The sequence below is a fragment of the Haliotis asinina genome, chromosome 6 (genome assembly GCF_037392515.1).
Source record: "Haliotis asinina isolate JCU_RB_2024 chromosome 6, JCU_Hal_asi_v2, whole genome shotgun sequence".
Taxonomy (NCBI): domain Eukaryota; kingdom Metazoa; phylum Mollusca; class Gastropoda; order Lepetellida; family Haliotidae; genus Haliotis; species Haliotis asinina.
Genome location: NC_090285.1, coordinates 59,820,541 through 59,838,539, shown reverse-complemented (window position 1 = coordinate 59,838,539; position 17,999 = coordinate 59,820,541). Strand labels below are relative to the sequence as shown.

The window sequence follows — 17,999 nt, the reverse complement described above, 5'->3', positions numbered from 1 at the left end:
TATATTCTATACCTTTGTCGCGGCAAAATAATATCCGTAACCGGCACCCGTAAAAGGCCACCTCCTCGTGGTGGGTGTTGGGTAGCGCTGAGAGCCGTTCACCCCTCGTTGTGGACCCTGCGGGATAGTGGGTCCACTAACCCGTTTGCCGTGTGTTGCGGCCTTGTGTCGGTGGAGGAAGGGATCCTGGTGGTTGAGGGCAATGGGAGCTTGAAGCCGTGTCCCTGTTGCCTAACACACCACTTTGCCCCTGACTTCGCCCAGACGGGTGGTAGAACGTCTATCAATCGGCTGGTCACGCCATGCCCTGTGATGATTTTTGCACACTCAACTGCTTACTGGGTCTTGGCTATTTCGATTTCTCATTTCCAAATTATTAATGTATTTAATGCCTAGAGTCCCATGTCAGAAGTACTCATGGTGGCTCATGGGCCAATCTGGCAATGTTGACCTCCAAGTTCAATATATGTCCAATCATTTGTCACGGACAGAACTACCCTGGCATCTGACCTGGTATACAAATGTTGCTGTTGGTGTCATAGTTGCCGAAGTATAGCATCCCTGTATCCCTGGTGTCGGTATCTTGGAGATCCGGTGCTGTTTGACATCGTCCTTGTTGACACTCCATAGTGGGTGGGGAGTAGGGATGCTGAATTATTTTCCTTCAATAATGGATCCCCAATCATCTGGTTCATGGCGAAATGAAAACAGGAGACGAACTGAAAATATTGATGAATCAACAAGAAGTGTTTCTTCCAATGCTGATTCCTGGGCACGTTTCAAGGTGATTGAGGTAACAGACAATCTTCTTATTAAATTAAATCCCTTTGCCATCTCTAAGGCTGTTTCAGGTATTTGTGGAGAGGTTCTTCACCCGTCTTCGTAGTGGTTCATGTCTGGTGGAGTGGGCATGAAGACAGCAATCTCTAAATCTTTTATCGATCAAAACATTTGTAAATATTGAGGTTGCTGTGTCCGTGCACAGAACATTAAATTCCTGTCAGGGCATGTTCGGGACAGAGCTCGCTGCCTCTCTGACATGACAGAACAAGACATAGCAACAGAACTTCACGATCAGGATGTCACAGCTGTAAAACGTTTCACCGTCAAAAAAGAGGAAATCAATGTCAATACCAATACATATCTCCTGACGTTTGCTCGTACATCCTTACCAACTTCAATCAAAACAGGGTATTTTAATATTGGAGTGGATGTCCCCAGCCCTCTTCGCTGCTTTCAATGTCAGAAGTTCGGTCATGGGGCTAGTTCTTGTCGTGGTTCGGCTGTATGTCACCGTTGTGGTGAACAATATGATAATACAGACTGCAACAATGAGTTACGCAAACTGTTGTGGACCTCATGTTGCTACATCAAAATCCTGTCCTCTCTGGCAAAAGGAATCCAAAATAATGAAACTTAAATGTGAAAGGAATATGTCATACCTTGTCGCAAAAAAGCTGTTGACATCTGAAACCTCATCTCCATTAAATAAGACCTACTCTGCTGCCGTCACTCACGCTGTCATGACATCTCCTATAAGTTGTCAGACAGACTTGACACGGGTTAAGTCTGTAAAACCCATCACCTTATCTTCAGTTGCAAGATCATCTTCCACAGTAACTCAATCTACATCTGGATCACAGACTGAGAAACAGCCTGAGCCCAATTCACAATCGTCTGACAAACAGACTGACAGTCAAAAACAGCAAGGAAAAAAATAGATAGAAAAACAATTCCCAACATCCTTTCATCTTCAGATGTTCCTGTAGAAAACTCTTTGGGCCTCTGGATATGGAGATCACTCTGTCCTTATAGGACAGCATGAGGAATTTACCCTCCACACATTCGCGTGGAAGATCACCAATTGAGCCACCATGACGCAGTCCAGTCTATTGCAATGGAAGTGTAGAGGACTAAAACCTAATTTCATTGAGGTACAATTGCTGATACAGGACTTCATCAGCCCTATGTCTCCAAGAGACATTTCTTAAAAATAATGATACCTTGAATTTGAGACAGTATAGCAATTATCATTCTTTCTCTCCTCCGGGAGATCGAGCGACTGGAGGCGCTTCTATTGTCGTTCATCAGAGCGTAATACATAGCCCTGTCACTCTAAATACAAATACTCAAGCAGTTGCTGTTCGCCTGACTCATTGCTTTGATATTGTGCAGTTTGTATATCCCTCCATCTTCCAACATTTGCCAATCAGATCTTCAAACTCTACATTATCAGCTCCCCAAACCATGTATTATTATGGGGGACCTCAACAATCCACTTTGGGGAAGTGTCCATACTAATTAAAAAAAAGGGCAAAATCCTTGAGGAATTCATTTCCTATAATAATCTATGCATTTTCAATGACGACTCAGTCACGTATTTACATACAGCTACGGTAAAATATTCTTTTCAGGATTTATCACTAGCTGATTCCAAATTATACAATGAATTTGAATGGCTGGTCCATGATAACCTATGTGGGAGTGATCACTTCCCCACCATGCTGAAAAACATCAACCGTGGTGATCATCTTCTGTATCAAGAAGGAACTTTGCCAGGGCTGATTGGTCATGATATCAGACTCTGTGTGCTGAACACTTGAAGCCTGATCCTTTTAAGAACAGTGAAGATCCCAGATAGTCCTTTTCGGATATACTAAATGACATTGCTGACAAAACAATTCCTAAGTCCGCTGCAATTCTACATATTCGTAAGCCATGGTTTACAGATGAGTATAAACAGGCCAGAAAATGTAGGAAGAAATCTGAAAAATATTTTCGCAAACATCCTACAGGTCATGATCTAGACAAAGTCAAAATTATTAACGCCAAGGCTACACGTACGCGTCAGTCTTGGCGAAATTATGTTTCCAAAATAAATTCACGTACACCTATGTCAAAGGTGTGTACTATGATTCAAGAATAAAGAGCAAAGGTTCAAAATCTACTGTTCATCATCTGAAGGACGGTGATACAACAGGAAAAGAAATGAATCAATTCTTACACAGACAATGTTGAAGATTATAATTATTTTCGTTACATGAGCTCCATACCGCCCTTGAGCAAGCTCATGATGCAGCTACAGGAGCCGATGATATTCACTCTCAGTTCCTAAAGCATTTGCCTGAATCATATTTAGAAATCCTTTTGATCAAATATGGACGTCAGGAATTTCCCAGCTGTGTGACGTAATGCCATTGTTGTCCCTATTCCAAAGCCTGGCCGGGATCATACTGATCCGTGTAATTACAGACCAGTCTCTCTAACGAGTTGTGTCTGTAAAACTATGGAACGTATGGTGAATAATTTATATATAGATTAACTTGGTATCTTGAAACCAATAACCTTATAAGAAATATTCAATGTGGTTTCAGGAAAATCGTAGTACCATTGATCACTTGGTATGTTTAGAATCCTTCGTTAAAAATGCTATTGTTATACCTTACATTGTATATCAAGAAAAATACAAACTAAAACCCTATTGACGAAGAACAGTAAAACCACTAGTATATCACAGGTATCCATTTAAGACTAGTAATTGAATATAAAACAGTTTAACTATAAAGGGCAATACAATATAAAATGGGCTATAGATTGCCAACGACCGAAGGTAGATCACCACACCGGGGACTATGGGGACTTACATTACTTTTGCTTCCTGCATGGACCCCAGCCGGATTTACATCATCCCCTCAGCCATTGCCATTTATGCAGAAAATTATCCATTAAAATGAAAAAAGTACTACGATAAAATCCTGGAAACCTTAATTTTACATCAAATGCCTTGGGACTCACGTGCCCTCTCAGGAGTACAATACTTTTACAGTACTTTAACCCCCTTTGACGGTACAGCCGCTATAAAAGATATATTCATGAATGCTTACTGAAAGGCGAGGATCCTCCGTTCTACATCCCTTGTGATGAAAGAACCACAGTCAAGCCTGTCTTGCTTGACTCTGTTGAACATTCCATCACAAGGGATAATTTTTTTAATCACCAACTACGTAAGTTCTCATTTAATTAATTTTAAGAGAATTAGATTTGTTGACTGATTTGTAAATAGATAAATATTTTATGATTGGAAGTGTAAATTGATAACTCAGATTGTTAGTGGCGACAACCTCAAGGGAGGTTGACGTACTGTGAAATTATTGTCCTTCTGACAGGGTGCATTAGTCCCCAAGCATTCGAAGTGAAATTTAATCTTCCACATTTTTAGTTATTATTGCATTTTAATATGTAGGTCCCCTAGTATGGTGATCTACCTTCGGTTGTTGGTGATCGATTTCCCATTTTCACATGCGTATTGTCTAAAATAGTTTTCTGCGTTTAAAAATATATGCTAGCTAGTTTTAACCCTTTTTGTGATATTCTAGTCATTTTATAGTCGGTAACTGGTTTTGTAACTGCTTGTATTTATTGTTTATCTACAACATTTCTCGTCACTATATGGCTGCAATATTGCCGATGTGACGCTCTCACTCACTATTGAATATTTTAGACTTGTCTGTGTTATATGGGGTTACGGTAATTTATTGGCCTTAACAAATACGTTAAGCTGATAAGGATAAACCTTATGTATTAATAACTTATGTATTCGAGAGATGCGGCGTTTCGATACAGATTCTTGTATCGTTGTAAAGCATGTTGATCCATAACGTTTGTCATCAGATTCACCAGCTTGCATTAACGATTTGAATGTCAACAAAAATCATCGGGAAAATAATTCGATGATGGTCAGCTGTGAAACGTATACAATTCTGATAGACAATCGACAGTTGGGGTAACTTGGGGTAACGATAGATCGATGATTTTGAGCGATTGTAATGCTTTGTCAAATGTGAATCAAAGCCTCTATAATGACATCACGGTAGAATTATCGTTAAACCACATTGACATCTTTCACAACGACACAGTTTCACAGCCTAACGAGGCAGAAAATGCTTATGACTACGAAATTAGTCCAACAGGGACTACAGTAGCTGTCATTTTAAAAGATAATTTCACTGGCCACGATTCTGGTTTACTACAGTGCTGAGTGCTGTCTAGACGCACGTATATATTTACACAACATCAATGGCAACCACAAAATTACTCTCTTGTAAATCATTAACGTACAATACAAGGTCACAATAGAATATATTTTGCATACAAGGTGCGTTGAATCACTTGTGGCGTTTGGTGAACACAAGAATGTGGGTCAAATGTTGATAGTCCGTGTCGGAGCAAAGATCGCCCTCAATGTCCTCAATTCGAATGATTAGCAGATTACAAAATGCCACTCCCACAAATGCCGTAACTTCTACAGTGGTATAGATCAATGGGAAAAATAAGTAGACATATTACTGCTTGATCTGTACCACGAGGCAGATGATTTTTGTCATATATTCTGGTTCTTCAACTGGTCTCGGGAGATATACATCTGGGTGGGGAGGGTATTTGAAAATCTGACATGATGCAAATGAATGAATTCGATAGTACATGAATAACTTGACATACCCGACATCCAGGTACAACCAGGAGTCCCAAGAGATACCAGCCATACGAAGTCATTGTTGATCTCCGACGCCTAGTTGTGTGTGTATGTCGTGTGTTGAGAGGGTGGCCTGACATACCAGTTATATACTTCCTGGTTGTATTGAGAACACTGTGCACTGTGTCCTACAACGTGTAGTCAAGCTATTTAAGATTTTGCTTCCCTGCACACATTCAACCCTTACACAACCCCGCTTCAGTAAATGATTAAAAGATACTTTTGTGAAGTGTGTAGCGCCTTCCTTTTATGGAAATGTTTGTAAAGCTTCAAACATTTACATTCAGTGTTTTTTAAAGAGTTTTGTTATTACAGTTTCATGATTTTAGATGGTTCCGATGTTAATCTGAATGAAGGTGATATCAATGCATCTCCATTTATTCAGTGGATTCACATGTACTAATGCCTTAAAACACGATTATTGAAACAAAATTCAGTGGGTGAATTAGCAGTATACAGTGAAAATAATACAAATGGAACGGCGACAATCTGGGATGACATCGGTTACAGCGCTCTCTCGACTCTCGAAAGTACTGGAAAAAATAGGCATTAAATGGTGGAACGTCTGACATATTGTTTGATATAATGGGAAAGTAGACAGTTGTAAAGCTGAAGCCAACCCTCGTGTCAATCGGTTTTGGAGGGGTAGGAAGGTGATGGGGGGTAGGGCGGAGAGAATCTGTCATATTTTGCACAGATTTTCATATGAAACATGAATAGTTTTCTTTAGACTCTTTCACTCAGATGCTTAAATCCGCAATGAAAATATTCCAACAGACACAGACAGACAGATATGTTAGTGTAGTCTTGCCTCATTGATTTGTACGTATTTATAATAAAACCAAAATATTTATACATGAAATACATGTATTTAAAATTATACACTTATATATTGTAACGAGACGCCTTATACAGGGTTAAGAGAAATGTTCCCTAAAAAGAACAATTCAAAACACAGATAAACATCATATATACACTGTTAAACAAGCGGAAATGTAAATATGTATATAGAGTACAGAAAAGTATGTTTTTAGACAATACATTAAAACAGGCTTTGACACTTATACATTGCAAACAGAAAGTAAGCAGCACTCCAAATTTTGTAATCGCACGTCATTCATGAATTTAAACATTGCCATTTACACTCTAAGGTACATGCTACATTTTTGTGGTCAGTGGGAACGTAAACCGATATGTTAGAACATGCGAAACAATTTGTTTTATATTTGCTTAGTTTGAGTGAAGTGAAACATTGTCAAAAACAGCGCGAAAAACTGAACTGGACGTCTGTCTTTCAGACTGAGCTCTTGTGTATGGGCATTGGAATCAAACACGGTACTGGAGTGTTTTCGAATTTTTTTATTTCACTCAAACTAAACGAATATTGAATCAGTTGCTTCACTGTATGTTCTAACATGTCCATTATGCAAACAAAAGTTTATCTACCTTAGGGTATAAATGGCCTTCCCACGTTTAAGTTATGACTTCAAATTTTAGGGTGTTCCCATACTTTTTGTTCGCAGTATATATAGCTTAGCCTAGACAGACAGGACAGAACTGATTTTCCGAGGATCATCCAAATTCAGGAAATGTTCTGTTACTTCGCAACATTATCTCAACAATTCTTCTCTTTCGGGTTCATACAGACGACATCTTAGTAATATATGTTCCTCATCTCCTACACCAGTAGTTCAAGCAGGACACATTCTCTCGACTAGGGCGTGTTTGTGTAGCGTCCAGTTTCTACTTTGACGGGCGCCATCCCATACCTGAACTTAACGAGAGCTGACCTGTATCTTCACGGCATACGAATTCGTACATTGCCCTCAAACTTTAAATGTGTTGTGTAGGTTTATTTCCACCGATTCCATTCTTTTCTTCCTGTCGCGAAACTTCTTTCCTCCAATTTTCTGTTAAATGCTGTAGTGTCTTACATTAGGTGGTGGCACCCGTGGCAAGCCACCTCCTCGTGGTGGTAACGCTAAGTGCTTACCAGCCCCACGTTGTGGACCCTGGGGAATATTTGGTCCACCAACCTGTTGGCCGTGGGTTGCGCCCCTGTGTCGGTGGAGTAAGGGATCCTGGTGGTTGAGGGCACTTGGACTAGGACCTTATGTTCCTGGTGCCTAACACACCACTTTGGCCCTTACTTCACCTAGACGGGTGGTAGAACTGTCCAGGTTCTATCAATCGGCTGGTCACGTCATGCCCTGTGCATTGCATACTTTTTGCACATATATATTTATGGGTATTGGTCCTTTTGATATTTAGCAAACAAATTTGATACATTTAATTGCCTAGGGTCCTATGCCAGAAGGCGGTGGCTCATGGGCCAAACTGGATATACAGACCTCTGAATTCCGTGCTCTTTGGAACTGTGTCACAGGCAGAACCAGCTTGACACATTTTCTTTAAGATATCGTGGCTTTTCAAGTCTGTATCTTCTGGAGTATAACAACCCTGTAGCCCGTTTACTGCAGTCTGGTTTCCACGGTATTACCGTCCTTGTTGACACTCGATGACGGGTGGGGCGCAGGGTTGCCGAATTATATTTATCTACCATGCCTACTAACACTCCATCTGGTTCCGTCAAAACATCAAAATGCAGACATATGTCTTCTTCCTCTGATGAAGAGATATCTTTATATGCCAAGGATTCCTGACCAAGGTTTTTAGTGATAGAAAGTGCTGATAGGAGTCCTTTAAACATCAACCCTTTTGCCATCTCCAAGGGTATTCAAGGTATCTGCGGAGAGGTTAAAATGTCACACGTCTCAGAAATGGTTCTCTCTTGATAGAATGTGTACGGAGGCAGCAATCAGTCAATCTGCTAGTACTAAAACGTTTTGTGAAAAAACAGGTTGTTGTCTCGGAACATAAAACCCTGAACACTTGCAGAGGAATTGTTAGAGACAGGGCCCGCTGTCTCTCAAGATGGTCAGTACAGGAAGTGTAGGAAGAAAGCAGAGAAATACTTTCGCCGGCCTCCTACCGTTCACAATTTAAATAACGTAAAAATAAGGCTAGACGTACGTTTAAGCAAAATAGGCGGCAGTCTTGGAAGAATTTTGTTTCAAAGATCAATTCACGTACGCCTATGACGAAGGTGTGGAACATGATACAGAAAATTATGGGTAAAGGTTCCAAATCTAGTGTTCATCATCTGAAAGATGGCTCCAATATAATAACCAATAAATTTGACATTGTAAATAAGCAGGGCGAAACTTTAGCTGCCCATTCTTCATCATCTAATTATAATCCTCAATTTCAAAAATATAAAAATCAACAGGAAAATTTAAACTTAATTTTAATTCTGACAATGGTGACGATTATAAGTATTTTCACTACATGAGGTTGATACTGCTTTAGCACAAGCTCATGATAGAGCAAATATCCACTATCAGCTTTTAAAACATTTACCCAACTCATGTCTTGAAACACTTTTAAATAGTTGCGTTTGTAAAACCATGGGACGCATGGTCAATAATCGACTGGTGTGGTTTTTAGAAACGAATAATCTTATCACGAACATTCAGTGTGGTTTTCGAAAAAATAGAAGTACTATTGACCATTTGGTTCGGTTGGAATCGTTCGTTAAAAATTCCATTGTAAATAACCAACATGCTGTATCAATTTTTTTTTACCTGGAAAAAGCTTACGATACAACATGGAAACATGATATTTTAAAAGATTTGCATGACTTTGGTTTGAGGGGATATTTACCTAATTTTATATCTCGGTTTTTAGCAGACAGGCAATTTCAGGTTCGAGTGGGTACAACCCTGTCTGATCTTTATCATCAGGACCAGGGTGTTCCACAAGGCAGTATTTTGTCTGTTACATTATTTAGTATAAAGATAAATAGTTTATCAAAAGTTTTAAACGATTCAACAGATGGATCGTTATTTGTGGATGATTTTAATATATCTTGTCGTGGTAAAAATATGCATACTATTGAACGGCAACTGCAACTGTGTTTAAACAAGATAAATAAATGGTGTCTTGAAAATGGTTTTAAGCTCTCTAGAACGAAAACTAATTGCATACATTTCTGCCGTAAATACAAACCACATAAAGACCCTGAACTATTCTCTTGATGGCACGCCAATCAAGGTCGTCAAGGAGGCTAAATTCTTGGGTCTAATTTTTTATTCTCACTTAACGTTTCTTCCAAATATAAAATCCCTTAAAACTAAATGCTTGAATGCCCTTGACTTTTTAAAAGTCGTTTCCAATTCTAAATGAGGAGGGGATCAAGCTACCCTCCTTCATCTATATCGATCATAAATCCGTTCCAAACTTGATTATGGCTCCATCGTCTATGAGGATGCCTGTAACAGTAACCTAAAAGTATTAGATTCTACCCACCACCAAGGGCTAAGACTCTGTCTTGGATCGTTTAGAACCTCTCCCATCGATAGTCTCTATGTTGAGGCCGATGAGCCATCCCTTACCCAACGACGTATAAAATTATCCTTACAGTATATAACAAAACTATATTCTAATGAATCAAATCCTGCATGTAACTGTGTTTTTAATCCTCTTCATGAGGATCTATACGATAAAAAGTCTTCTCTTGTGCCGCCTTTGGGTGTAAGAGTGAAATCTTTCATATCTGCTGCTGGCATAGAGCTAGAAACTATAGCTCCTTCCCGTCTTCTTTCTTCTCCTCCTTGGCAGTTGGTTAGACCAGAAGTTGATCTAACATTGGCACAATTTAAAAAATCAGAAACAAATGACTTACAATATAAACAAGAATATAATCAATTAAAAAGTAAATATAGCATTTACAAATCCTTATTTACAGATGGGCCCAAAGACGGTGGCGCAGTAGCTTGTGCCACTGTCATTGGATTCAAAACAATAACTTCTAGAATTCCAGGTAACAGCTCTATTTTTACAGCTGAAGCTAAAGCCATGTTAACAGCTCTTCAATATATTCAACGACATCCTAAATGTATACAGTATATAATCTATTCAGATTCCCTTTCTTGCCTTCAGGGTCTTAAAAGTATTTCTTGCAAACATCCACTTTTGATTGAAATCATTGAATTGTATAATGATCTTGCTACCGGCCAATACGACATCGTCTTTTGTTGGTTGCCCAGCCATGTCGGAATTTCAGGTAACACGATGGCCGATTTTGCGGCCAAGGCAGCACTCAACAAATCTGGGACACCACTTCTTATTCCATACTCAGATTATAAAACCACTATTAGGTATTTTTGTCCGTGGTCTGATGCAGAAGAAGCGGGACATCCAAGTGGGCATAAATACATGCAATACATGCAATAAAACCCTATATTGGTTATACCTACTTGGGTTGTCAGTCCAGATTTGAGGAGATCATCATATATGTCGCATTGGCCACACAAGGTATACTCATGAATACCTATTGAAAGGTGAGGATCCTCCGTTCTGCATCCCTTGTGATGAAAGAATTACAGAAGTTACAGAAGAATTAAAGAATTGTGAATATTCCATCACAAGGGATAACTATTTTAAATCACGAACTATGAAGGATCTTTTTCGTAACGTAAATTCTCATTTAATTATTGCATTTTTTAAAGAATTAGATTTTTTAACTGATTTGTAAATAGATATATATTTTATGATTGGAAGTTTGAATTAGTAACTAAGATTGTTAGTGGCTGTATCCTCGAAGGGGGTTAAAGTACTGTAAAATTATTGTCCTCCTGAGAGGATACGTAAGTCCCAAAACATTTGAAGTAAATTTGAACTTAACAGGATTTTTAGACGTAGTATTCATGTCTTTTAATTGTGGCTAGCATTTCTTACAATCGCCAACAGGTGAAGGGATGGTGTAAATCCAACTAGGGTCCATGTAGGTAGCAAAGGTACTGTCAGTCCCCATGGTCCCTAGTGTGGTGGTCTACCTTCGGTTGTTGGCGATCTATAGCCTGCTTTTATATTGCATCGTCCAAATAGTGATATTAGTTTTTACGTTCCACACTAGTTTTATTTCAAATTGTGATAATCTAGTTGTTTTACTGTCCTTCGTTGACAGTTTTTTTTTATAATATACATATAGCTCCGTTCATTGTTAACTGTTCACGTCACGATATGGCTGCAATATTGCCGAGGTGACGTTAAATATTAACTCACTCACTCATTACATTAGGTGGTGGTCACTACATACTGACTTAAAATTTGTGTAATGATATAACGTGAGTAAGGCTAGATACCTGCAACTTCTTGTGTACTGGGAATGCCCAGTTGGATTTGCGTCTTACTGCTCATAGATGACTCCATTTGGAAATCTTGTGTCTGAGGCGCTCTACAGGTCGTTTCTCCGAAGGCGCATATACAGTGATATGACATCCGACTGTCGCGCTGTAGGCAAGACCTAGCCCATATCACCAGAAACAGCGTTGTTTGGAGCAAACTATCTTAGTCTCAGGAAGTAACTTATGGCTCGGTTCTAGGTAACTTCTATGGATGACAGGATGTAGGTACCCCAAATATTCGCTCCACATTCAATCATTGACCATGCCATAGAGTCATTAAGCTTCGTAAAAGTCCCAAGCTCCATGCCACTTAAACTCTGGAACTTAGCTATTAAGAGCCCGAACAGCTCTACAAGGAAAACTTGCTGATGCCTTTGCCATTCTTTTGTAATCCGAGTGCGTTGTGAGTACCAGTCCCAAATATGTATATTTCTCCATTATTTCCATATATTTATCTCCACATTTACAAAACTAGGTTGTTCTTTCCACCTTGGCACCACGAAAGTGTATTACTTTAGATTTAGAATTGTTTACAGTCATGCCATTCTCCATTTATACATATTCTTGCAATTATTTTAACATGTGTCCATAGTGTTACGATCTATTCGATAAAAAGTGGGCACAAACCGCAAACAGGAGAAAGAAATCCTAAACTGAATTTACTATGTGCCCACTAACGAGACACCTCATGTCATCAGAAGGTTACGTATGGCAGATGACAATGCTTGCGTAGTCATTCCCCTTTTAGAGGCGAAACAAGTCTCCCTCACCTTCCTGATCCAGCGACAGATTATCAGCAGATTGACAGGCGTGTATTCGTGTTCTCCGGCCGTGACCCCACGTGTTCAAAACTAAGAGACGATAGCTTTGCGAAGATGGGTACAAGGGGTTTTATGTGTGTCGTGTTAGGCTTTATCCGGGGAGGTGGACAACGGGGAAATGAAAATACGTTTGTTCTCGAACTTTCTGCAGGCAACGTATTTTAATTCATTTGTGCATTGATTGGTTACTTGTTATCAGGTTCTTATGTTCAGTCTATTTTCGCAATCTGAACCAGGCATCCAGGGATGATATTACCTCCACTTCTTTACATCATGAGTCTTTAAGAACTAGTTGATGGGATCAAATCCCGCCTAAAATCCTAAACTATCTGAAATATTTTAAGAGTTTATTGGTTACTAAAGCAAACCGTGTATGACACTGAGATCTATCTTGCTACCACCGGGCTATAGGTGTGGTAGCTAAACCGAAATATGAACAGGAATTTATGCATGTGTCAATCATAGGACATCACGTGAAATGCATGACGTCCTCCAAGGCAGTAACTCTCTAATCACACAGCGGCAGATACCTCCAAAGTAAACGTTCTGATAAGTCCCCACTATAACCTGGATAAATCTATGGGTCGACCCGATAATTCTGTTACCTCCCCTTTGCTGGTTCCGCATTCTCGGTGGCCAAGCTTGCCAATGTCAACAAAGATAGCGGTTGCAGCTGCAAATGTTTGTTTGCCGTGCGACTCTGACGAATTGACAGGTTCGAAAAATATATACGCAAGAACTCCTTCTACCTCCCCCAGAGAACCTCTGCATGGTTCGTATTGCCAAGTTTAATCGGTTAAATAATTTAAAAAGTCAAAGGGAGTTGTGGTTGCTACACTCAACTTCGCAGCTTAGGCACCTGATTGGATAAAAAGCCAGGCAAGGGAGGTAATGAATTCGTCGGTTTGAGCTATAGATGCATCCAGGATATAGTGGAGATTCATCACAACATTTGCCCTGGAGATATCGAGAATGATAGCAGCATTGTAGATGTGAAATTAAAATGAAACCGATTCATTAAGTGGGGTCCCACAGAACATTGATTGTGGATGGCTGAGGTAGTACATATTGTTTGGGTTCATGCTGACTGCCATACATGTATCAGGTAAACCTGAGATTAAAGAAGTCTCTGATTCAATGTGGAGAAGCTGAAGAACTAGGAAAACACGAGACTGGGAGTGGCGTTTGGCTATGGTGAGATCGACCGAAACGTGTTCTGTAAATCCTCCAGTCTTCCAATAATCTACAGCTCTCTATATAGTCCCCTTGCTCCAAGTAACTGGCGTGAGAAGGGAGTACACTATGTTGGTTCCTGTATTTAAGCCGAGAGACAATACAAGTGTGGAAATGATACAAATAGTCTGAACTGAAAGTTCAAATTATGCCTTCGAATCTGTACCCTATTTTGTACTGCCTTTTGTGATGTTTCTAAGGTGATTTCTATATATTTGTACACAAAATGTTGCATTTTCAAATTCTATCACAACTCTTTGTTGATTGTTGACTTCACACTGAACTTTGTTTTCAAGAAATGTGTTGTTTCAACTCAGTCCGGTGAAGACCTATGTGTGAAACCAACAAACAATAAATGTATATGATGCAGATTTCTAATTTGCAGTTGTGTTTTACAAATTGTTCACAAATCAACCAACATCCTAACTGCACGTAACCGTGGATGACGTGACAGACACGCGTATAAAAATAAGCTGGCTATCATCATTGAAACTTCAGCAAAACACTCATGCGTTTTCAACATATGTCATATTTCGGATTTTACTTTCTTAGTAAAGTACAAATTCTAGTACTTCTTGGTTGAGTCCCATCCGGGATTCGAACCCGCAGCCTCAGAGTCAGGAACCTAATGGCCATCACACAAAGTCAGCCGCCTAGCCCGCTCAGCCACCGCGACTTTCACTTCAACCAAAAAGTGCTAGAATTTGTACTTTACAAAGAAAGTGAAATCCCAAATATGACACATGTTAACGTTGCATTTGACCACTTTCTAAATGGCATCGTGTAATCACACTCATGCGTTTTGGTGTTGGACTACGTTCACTTGCATATTATTATAATCTCTTGCAGGACCTCACACGAAACTCAGAAGACGTTGCAATCTGCGGTTTAGAATCTTTGCTGACATTGATGTAATTTGGTTTTCATCGCCAAAATCCATTTTAAGTGACCATTTGTGAATTGCACTGAGACACATCTGTAACTACCGCTCTATTGTATGCGTATATTCACCATAACATCATCCATCAAGTGATTCATCAAAGGAATCACTGTAATGTACTTTACACAGCAACAATTCCTTATATACATATCATATATTTGGGGTTGCAAACACCATGCCAGACTACGAACATTTAGAAACTACCTGAATCAATTCGTACCTTACAGTGTCTTACCGCAAACACCGGAGGTAGCTCTAACCACAGGCAAACTGTAGCGGAAATGAGATTGCGCAGCGTAGAGGAAATGACCAGTCTTCATATATGCGAGCGAAGCGAGTAAAAGTTGACAACGCACTTTCCTCGCTTCGGTTCAAAACTATTTTCCATGTCAAAGTAAACTATCGCCACCATTAAAGGTACACTCCCATTTCCTCACTGGGTTGTGCTCTCAGATTTCCACCCCTATATTTAATAATTACTCACGTGAAATGTGTTTTATTCAACATTTTGAGCGCCCCTCGTGGTATTCACATCGTTCCATTACCCCTGCCAGCTTCCGGTTCAATGGAGTGAAGAATAAGCAGAAATTAAAAAGAAATACCATATTGCCTAATGTTATCATGAACCTGTTGGAGTTTATTGGTCTTCGCTGTCGTCGTTATTGTTAGATTTCTTGTAACATATATTCTGAAATAAAGACACTTCTGTCATAGTGGGAGTATAAAGCAAGGGAGGTAACTCTTTATGTATTCCAATCGGAATAATAACCTGTTCGTTCACTGCTTTGAACCTGAAGCTGGCAGGGGTAATGGAGACGAAGAACGGTCTGATGTACCACGAGTTGCACTTAAAATGTTGGGAAAAAAACATACTTCACGTGAGTAATTATAAAATATGGGATTGGAAATCTGACAGCACAACCTAGTGATGCAATGGAAGTGTACCTGTGATGGTGGCGATATTTTATCTTGACATAAAAAATATTTTTTGAACCGAAGCGAGGGAAGTTCGTTGCCAACCTTTGGTCGCTTCGCTCGCATATAAGAAAAGTGGTCATTTTCTCTACGCTGCGCAACCCCATTTGCGCTACAGCTTGCCTGTGCTCTAACTTACTCTTCACAGGCAAAATTACATAGCGTACGTTCAAGATGAGAAATCAAATCCAAACTCAGCGCCTTAGACTCTTGTGACCCATAACAACCAAAAGTCAATCAGTGTGGCACTTTAATGAACGAAAACACATCCTCAAAACACCGAGGGTCACTTTAAACACCATGATTTGTGTTCGAGTGGTGTTCTTAAGCGGGGGTGGGGTATGTGTCACCGTTTGGGCACGACTAACTCCTACTGGACGTTCTCCACTAAGCGAGGTCGACGGAACGAACTCCTATGCTCGCCAGAACTGCATGCATGAGGTGAACTCGGTCGACGTGTGTACACACCAAGCGGCAGTGGATCTCAGGACTCAATAGAGCTCTAGTAATGGAATAGAATGCTATTCGGCATGCTTTCTGTACATACTTGATAAAAAGCATGAGAACAAGGTGCACCTATACCTTAGACGTGCGAGAAGGGTACACTAGATATTGGCTGACTTCGCGTTTGTCGTTTTCACTTTGGGGCTTTGGCTGGTGCTTTTTGAAACGTTTGCCGTTTGTTAAAACATTGAACATTATGATCTACGAATTGCTGCAGAGTTCTCGTTGAATATTAGCATCTGAGCAGTGCCAGGAACACCAAACCATTGCCAAATTAGATCAATTAACATTATTAGGACAGATTTGTCTACATAAATAACGAGGTAAATAGGTGGTTCAAAGTAGAACAGAGATAGCATATTTTCTGCCTTGTTTTTCTTTTCTTTTTAGTAACTTCATTTCGACGATAAATACATGTCAGTGCTGTTTCGCTGGCTGTGACGTACGCGTGATTAGTCGGTAGCTATTAAAATCGAAGACAAGGCAGTGAGTGAGTTAATATTTAAAGTCACATCGGTAATATTTCAGCCATATCGTGACGAGAAATTTAATACTGAAATGGAAGATATGAATTTCATAAATAAGCCTGTCGTCAAGGGACAGTAAAACAACTAGAATACCACAGTTTAAATTAATTTAAAACTAGTGTGGAAAGTTAAAACTAATATCACTATCTGGACAAAACAATGTAAAATCAGGCTATAGATCTCCAACAACTGAAGGTAGATCACCATATTAGGGACCATGGGGACTGACAATATCTTTGCTACCTACATGGACCCTAGTTGGATTTACATCATCCCCTCAGCCGCTGGAGATTGTAAGAAATGCTAGCCAAACTTAAAATAACATGAATACTACGATTAAGACCCTGGTAGACTTAAATTTACATCAGATGTTTTGGGACTTATGAAGCCTCTCAAGAGGACAATATTTTTACAACGCTTCAACCACCTTTGAGGGTACAGTCACTAACATTTCTAGTTACTAATCTAAACTACCAATCATTAAAATATATCTATTTACAGAAACATATCGGTCAAAATTCAGCCATGAAATCGATTTCCTTTAAAGAACCAATGATTAAACGACAACTAACAGTGGTAAAAAGGTCCATGATAGCTTTCACATTGAGATATTTATCCCTTGTGATGGAGAATTCAACACAGTCAACCAGGATATGCTTTGCCGTGGTTTTCTCATCACAAGGAATGCAAACCGGAGGATCTTCACCTTTTAACAGGTATGCATATGTATACCTCGTATGACCAATACGGCATCGTCGTAGTATGACCTCTTCAAATCTGGACTGACAACAGAAATGGGTATAACCAATGTAAGGCTTCTTCTCATGTAATCTATTGATACCCACCTGGGTGTCCCACTTCTTTTGCATCAGATCACGAATATAAGATCTATTGGTGGCTTTGTAATCACTCTAAGGAATAAGAAGTGGTGTCACAGATTTGTTGAGTGCTGCTTTAGCAGCAAGGCCAGCCAATGTGTTGCCAGAGATTCCTACATGGCTGGGTAACCAACAGAAGACGATGTCGTATTGGCCAGTGGCAAGATAATTATACAATTCAATAATTTCTATTAAAAGTGGATGTTTGCAAGAAATAGTTTTAATAGCCTGAAGGCAAGAAAGAGAGTCTGATTATACATTGTTTAAGTTTAGGGTGTCTTTGAATATATCTAAGAGCCGTTAGTATGGCGCGTGCTTCTGCTGTAAAAATAGAACTGTT

General features: G+C 39.6%; 1 pseudogene; it reads right to left on the bottom strand.

Annotated features, from left to right (window-relative positions):
• Positions 1 to 5,618, bottom strand: part of LOC137286179 (tenascin-N-like) — a 57,058-nt pseudogene extending 51,440 nt beyond the window's left edge.
• Positions 5,619 to 17,999: the final 12,381 nt, after the last annotated feature.